The following is a 7,240-nucleotide window of genomic DNA, read 5'->3' as shown; positions in this document are numbered from 1 at the left end:
AAGACATCTGTTATATCGAACTAGAACTGGAATTCCACCTTAAACTTACTTTCACAGATTGCACAGAGTGTTGCTGGATGTCCTGCATTCTGAGAAGAAGCTGATCTTGAGTCCACATAACAGGTAAGTGGTCATGCGGTAGGTTCTCAGAATGTACAGGAACGCTATTATCCAGACTGGAACAATAAGGGTGACTCATTTCATCTGGTGTCATGATGAATCTGTTATCAATGCTACATTCATAGAAATCTCCAGAATTCTAGAAAAGAAAGTCAGACACAATAAAATTGTAAAGAAAACTAAAAGAAGCTAGGTTTGCTGGGAGTAAAGAGAGAAGCAGTGAATGTGGGAAAATAACGATTAAAAGGGAAGTGTAATGGGGTCTGTTCTATTCTATTTAACATGTTTATAAATTATCTTGAAGAAAGCATTGAAAGCCATGTTTCAGTGTTTGCAGATGACACAAAGCTCTGTAAAATAATACAATGTGAGCAAGATATTACTTTGCTGCAGAGGGATTTAGATAGACTCGGGGACCGGACATTCAAATGGCAGATGAAATTTAAAGTTGAAAAATGCAAAGTTATGCACTTCAGCATAAAGAATACACAAACAACGTATACCCTTAATGGAAGCGAATTAGGGATAACAACACACGAAAAGGACTTGGGAATGGTTATAGACAACAAACTATGCAACAATGTGCAATGTCAATCAGCAGTGGCCAAGGCCAGTAAGGTATTGTCATGCATGAAAAAGGGCATTCATTCTCCGGATGAGAATATAATTGTGCCTCTTTATAAATCACTGGTAAGACCACATATTGAATATGCTGTGCAATTTTGGGCACCTGTTCTAAAGAAGGATATTATGGCACTAGAAAAAGTGCAGAGGCGGGCTACAAAATTAATAAAAGGAATGGAACATATCAGCTATGAAGAAAGGTTAACAAATTTAAACCTATTTAGTTTAGAAAAACGTTGCCTGAAAGGGGATATGATAAAATTATACAAATATATTCGGGGCCAATACAAACCATTGTGTGGAAAACTATTCACAATCCGGACTTTACATAGGACACGAGGTTATGTGTTTAGACTGGAAGAAAGAAGATTTTGTCTAAGGCAAAGGAAAGTTTTTTTTTACTGTAAGAACAATAAGGATGTGGAATTCTCTGCCTGAAGAAGTGGTTTTATCAGAGTCCATGCAGATGTTCAGCTACTAGATGCATACTTGCAAAAACAGAATATTCAAGGATATAATCTTTCAATGTAGGGTAATAACTGCTTGATCCAAGGATAAATCGGACTGCCATTCTGGGGTCAAGAAGGAATTTGTTTCCTAGCTTGTTGCAAAATTGGAAGTGCTTCAAACTGGGTTGTTTTGCCTTCTTTTGGATCAACAGCAAAAAACAAATGTGAGGAAGGCTGAACTTGATGGACGCAAGTCTCTTTTCAGCTATGTAACTATGTATGCACCACAACCATTCTAGCTCGCTGTAGTAGTTACATTCCCCCTCAGCTGTCCCGACTGGACAGACATAACATTTATAGCGCACATTATCACTGTGGCGAAGGGTGCAGTCACTGGATGCTAGCCAAAGTCCAGTGTCAAAATGCTCCCAAATGGTTTGACAAAAAAGTGGGTTAGTAGCCACAGACTCTCTGCACTAGAACTACTGCACTAAGCTATAATGGTTATTCTATGTAGAGTGTACATTTCAGTTTAAGGAATAAAAACAACCAAAATAAAGTCAGCACATCTTTACCTGAGCCAGTATGTCCGGGATCTCAATATGGAATGAAAACCAACTCTGATCACTGTGTAGAAATGATTGACTTGGAGCAGGAGGTGGCTCTGAGTCAAACTCCACATCCGGTGGGATAATTGGTTTCATATCAAAGTTTGGAATATCGCTATCAGAAGGAAGAAAATAATAGTTTATCTGGTTTAATCGTTAAAATATTATGGCAGATTATCATAGCTATATACTCATTATATTTTAGACATTGATGCTGCTATATACAGTACATTATTTAAAGGAGACCCCAATAATACATATTACTAGGGTTGCAGATTTCTATGTTTTTGCACCGTATAGAATTCTGCATTCCTGTGTGACATCCAAAGTACTTTCACACCCTGCCTAGCAGAATGCAGAATTCACAGAGTCCTGCAAAGAGAAGGAGATCTGGCGACTTGTAGACAGCATTATAAAATGAATCTGTGACTGATACACATGCTAAGAAATGTGTAGACAGCAGTAGGCAAACATATGTCGGACTTATAGATAATTCAACATGTATAGTACTGTGAACTGGGAGGGATTCAGGTTCTAACAACATTGATTAGAAAGATATAAAGTGAATACCCAGCCGGCTCTGGCTCCTGTACGTCTGTCACCAATAACGAAGGGGCAAGAATATTAATGTCCGTCTCCGGAACTGGTAACGATGTTTCTTCTGTAAAGGTTTAGACATAACATAATGTAAGTATTGTATATCATTCACAGTGATCAATGATACTATTTTCACCTCAATGCTACAGAGAGTAAAACAAGAACCACAATCTCCAATCGTAGATCTTTATGATATTTAATTTTATAGAAGAATCAATTAGTTTTTCAAACACTAATAATGCTTATATGTAAACCCATTATATCATGTATAACTCATATATGTATAAACTAATAATGTCAGTAGTATTGGAGGGGACACAATAAATGTTCAGTAGATATATATCCTGTTTATATACCGTATAGCTGAAAGGAAGCATGCACCTCCCGCGGGATGGCTGTTAGAATTGATGCGCATGCATCACCTGCCTGTCAACATTTGGAATGTGATGTCCCACAATGCTTAGCGAATAAATTCACAGTGCTGGGCACATTTGAAGTTGCCTTTCTCAGAGACTATTGCAGTAATTCAGAGAACAATTAAGAATTGTCCATGTAAAGGACCATAGGCGGTTTTCTTTCATATGAACGGCATGTTAATCATAGAGCTGCCTCGTTTCTAGAATGTTCATTATATCTATATATATTTTAATGCCCTTTATATTCAGAATTTTGATATGTCCTTAAAGAAGACATTATGCTCCCAGAACCTATCAACCCAAAGGTCACTATTTGGAATTTCACACATTTGTTCCCTTGGAGGAGCACCTGCAAGTCCCTCTCATGTCAGCATTGATGACCATCCCAACTGGTGTGTTGGCATGAGATTCAGGAAGTGTCTTTTCCATCTGCTTGTTTCTAGGTGAGCATAGATTTCTGTATTTTTCCAGACGCAGGTAGGTGTATGTCATTAGTTTCTCTGCCAATATTCTGGTCACTGACCTTGATTTGATATAAATGGCTTGAAGCATGCAGCAGAATGCATGTTTGATTTACACTAAGTCAGGCTTTGATCGCCACCTTAATATGTAAGTTTTAATATCTCTCAGTGAACTATTTGATATAAAAGCTATTTTTTAAAGGGACTGACTAACAAGAATTTATCTTGTAAACTGTTTTGCAAATTATTTCAGGATATTACTATTATCCCTTATATAGCGCTAATATATTCTGCAGTGATTTACAATTATAGGAAGGGGATATGTAGGTTTGATGAAGTTCCTGCTCAACGTAGATCCATTGAGCAATTAATCCTACCCACTGACACTTACTGGCAAGGTCTAAACCAGGATTCAAACCTTGGTCTCCCAGTTCTAAGGTAGTAACATTCCCAGTGCTTTAACCGGCTCATGTACAGATGTCTAAGATATATGTTTTGTAAATAATATAAAATGTATTTGCGTGTTGGTATAACTCCGTTTGCTCCCAGTTCTAAGAGGATGTCTATCTTCTGTCTGTACTCCCACCTCAGATGCTCACCTTCAAGACTTTTCTAGGGCTACACTGTTCCTGTGGAACTCCCTTCCCTTCTCCGTTAGATGCACACCCAGTCTCCACTCCTTCAAAAAAATCATTAAAAGCCCACTTCTTCACAAAAGCATATCGGTTAAACTGTTAGTAGCTCCCGACTGATTCCTCTCCTGCAACTGTCATTACTTCCCTATACTTCCCTTAGCTTTTGTGTCACTTTACCCCACTCCCTCTAGCATGTAAGCTCAATTTGCAGGGCCCTCAACCCCTCTGTAGCTGTGTGTCCAACTTGTCTGGTTACAATTACATGTTTGTTAGTCCACCCACTGTAAAGCTTTGCAGAATTTGCTGGCGCTATAAAAATAATAATATTACTAATAATCTGTACATTTCCTCACAAATCCTTGGAGTATAGAGGTCTATGGGACACACCGCTCTCTCATACCTTCCTGTAAGAGAGTTATATCTTGCAGTAGTGGTTATGGTGCCAGGCGTACCCTGGACCCCATTATAAGAAGTCAAACCGTTTTTGACCAGTTTTCATTGTTGCCCATAAATCTTCTTTTAAACTACATATGAGGTTACTGAACCTTTACCTTTAATGATAGACGTTTCTTCCAGAATTAAGTTGCGTAAACTGTCTATTTTATTCTCGCTGTCTTGTAGTATTTTCTGGACAGCGGTAAGATGTTTGACATTCTGTAACAGCAATAAGAATAGTCAGATAATTGAGTGAGACGTAGGAAGAAGTGTAGCCTCAATTACCCCATTCTAGGAAATAAGCCCTGTCTGCTCACACCCCAGGACAGACACGGACTATGTTTTGATCTAATTATTACCCCTTAAACAATGATTTTCACCCAGATGTCAAACACCACAGTGCTTCTATGCAGGCAAACTAAATTATAGACACATGCATTATGGAAAAAGAGAAACATTATAATCTTTACAAAGAGAAATAAATACACATTGGTTGCATGCTTTGCAATTAGAAATATTCAAAATAATTAATGGCCGATCAAGAAAAGCTCATGCCTTCAACTAAATAGTTGAGATGGTGTCGGCAAACTCATGGAAATTTAGTTTCTATCGCATCTCTTGATTCCAGGAACAAATATCACCAGCATACTATTAGCTTAAATCAGATAAAATGCTGTTGGGCTGAAAAAACGTAATCATTGTACAACGTGTTTTCACCTCTCGCCCATCAAAAAAAAAAGTTTAAAGATTTTTTCCTGTCTCTTATTTAAATGCAACCAACTTACTTTGGAATGCCCATTTGAATATGCACCGACCATAATCTCTGCTCCATGTTTCACCTTCAGCTCAATGCTCAGCTGTTTCTGCAAAGCAGTCAGCTTCGCGTTATCTGCCTGGGAGCTGGTGTCATCTTTAGGAGCAGCTGAGATCTCTGGACATCACGGAAATTAGTAACAAGAAAAAAAAGTACAGAATTTAGAAATGTCGGCAGACAGTTTCACTTAGTAAATAAAAAAAGGCAACAATAGTAACATCTGTAAGTAAAGCTATTGTAATCTACACAAAACCTGAGAGCAGCAGAAAATCAACAAAAACAACAAAAATCACAGCAGCTAAACGTCCCCCGTGCTTGATGACATCACAGCGGGACGGGATGAACAGGATTCTCTTTGAGGTGTCACGTCATAAACTCATCCACTAACTATTCCAGCTTCTATATATGTCAGTAAGATTGCCATTATTATAGCCAGTCACAACATAAATGGGGTCATTCTATAAGCCACATTGTAACTCTGTGTGTTTTCACAACCCCCCCATAAACGGCTCTCATAGGGAATAATGCAATTACCAGGATTGGGTGAGAGATTTCCCATCTAAACAGAGCTCACTGGAGAAGCTGCCCATTTTTGTTTTATGTTTCTGTAAAACTAACAAGGCTAAGCTTTCCTCAGCCAGTATTTATTTTATTCTGCACGTTTTCACGCTGTATAATGTGGCTGATCTGATGCTCAGTAAGTGATATTTTCTATAAGTCAGTCTACAATCTCATACAGCACATCACATGAGTGCAGTAACTGATCCAAAGTTACGATTTGCTGTTTAAAGTCTCTAAAACATCCATCTGATTATAAAATAAAAATAAAAATAAAAACAGTACTGCTAACGTTCCTCTATATATCTGTAGGTTACATTTACATGTTGGATGCGTAACATAATATTTATACATGTTCTCCAGGAAATGATTGAAATATATTTACAATAAACAAGCACATACACACACACTCATTAGAAGGAAACACAAAGTCTCGGAATGTACCTTCTGCGTCTGGCACAACAATATGCGCATTGCGCTCTTGAAGTTTATTGTAAAGATCATCCAGTTTCTTTTGAGATGTTTTGAGAAATTTGTTGACTTTTGCAAGATGTTTTTTCTTGGATGTAGCCTTTACCAGGTTTCTGGCTCCTGCTGTAATTTTAAGTTCTTTTTGAATTTCCTGTTTGATCTGTTCCCTAACTTTATCAATATCCGGCTGAGCTACATGTTTAGGGATGTTCTTTGATGACCCGCTATTAGCTGCCGATACGATACGTTTAGGAGAGTTCAGATCGATTGAGGAAAAACTACCATTTACAGCTGAGCCCTTGGCAATTTTAGGAGAGTTTGGAATAATTGGACACTCTATAAATAAAAATAATAAAAAAGACAGTAGTCAAATCACAATGTAGATAGACAATATTGTGCATTCACTGGTTTGAAATATCACACAATACAAGTAAGGCAACATGACAAATTATAGGATCTTTTAATACATACACTTTTATTCAGACACTTCATGGACCATAATATGTTATGTGCTCTCAAATGTTTTGGTTCCCGAAGTTTCCCTATCCCTGCTTTTATCTTTCTGATAATTATAACTACAACATAATATTATTCCCTGCCTTGTCCTATATCTTTTAAGCCCTTAAAGGACCACTCTAAGCACCCAGACCACTTCAGCTTAATGAAGTGGTCTGGGTGCCAGGTCCCTCTAGGATTAACCCTTTTTTTTATTAACATAGCAGTTTCAGAGAAACCGCTATGTTTATAATAGGGTTAATCCAGCCTCCAAATCCTCTAGTGGCTGTCTCACTGACAGCCGCTAGAGGCGCTTGCGTGATTCTCACTGTGAAAATCCCAGTGAGAGCACGCAAGCGTCCATAGGAAAGCATTGTAAATGCTTTCCTATGTGACCGGCTGAATGCGCGCGCAGCTCTTGCCCCGCATGCGCATTCAGCCGAAAGGGAGGATCGGAGGTCGAGAGCTCCCCGCCCGGTGCTGGAATAAAGGTAAGTTTTAACCCTTTACTCTCCCCAGAGCCCGGCGGGAGTTGGTCCCTGAGGGTGGGTGCACCC

The sequence above is a fragment of the Pelobates fuscus genome, chromosome 7, assembly GCF_036172605.1.
Source record: "Pelobates fuscus isolate aPelFus1 chromosome 7, aPelFus1.pri, whole genome shotgun sequence".
Classification (NCBI taxonomy): Eukaryota; Metazoa; Chordata; class Amphibia; order Anura; family Pelobatidae; genus Pelobates; species Pelobates fuscus.
Note: the sequence above shows the minus strand (reverse complement) of the source record.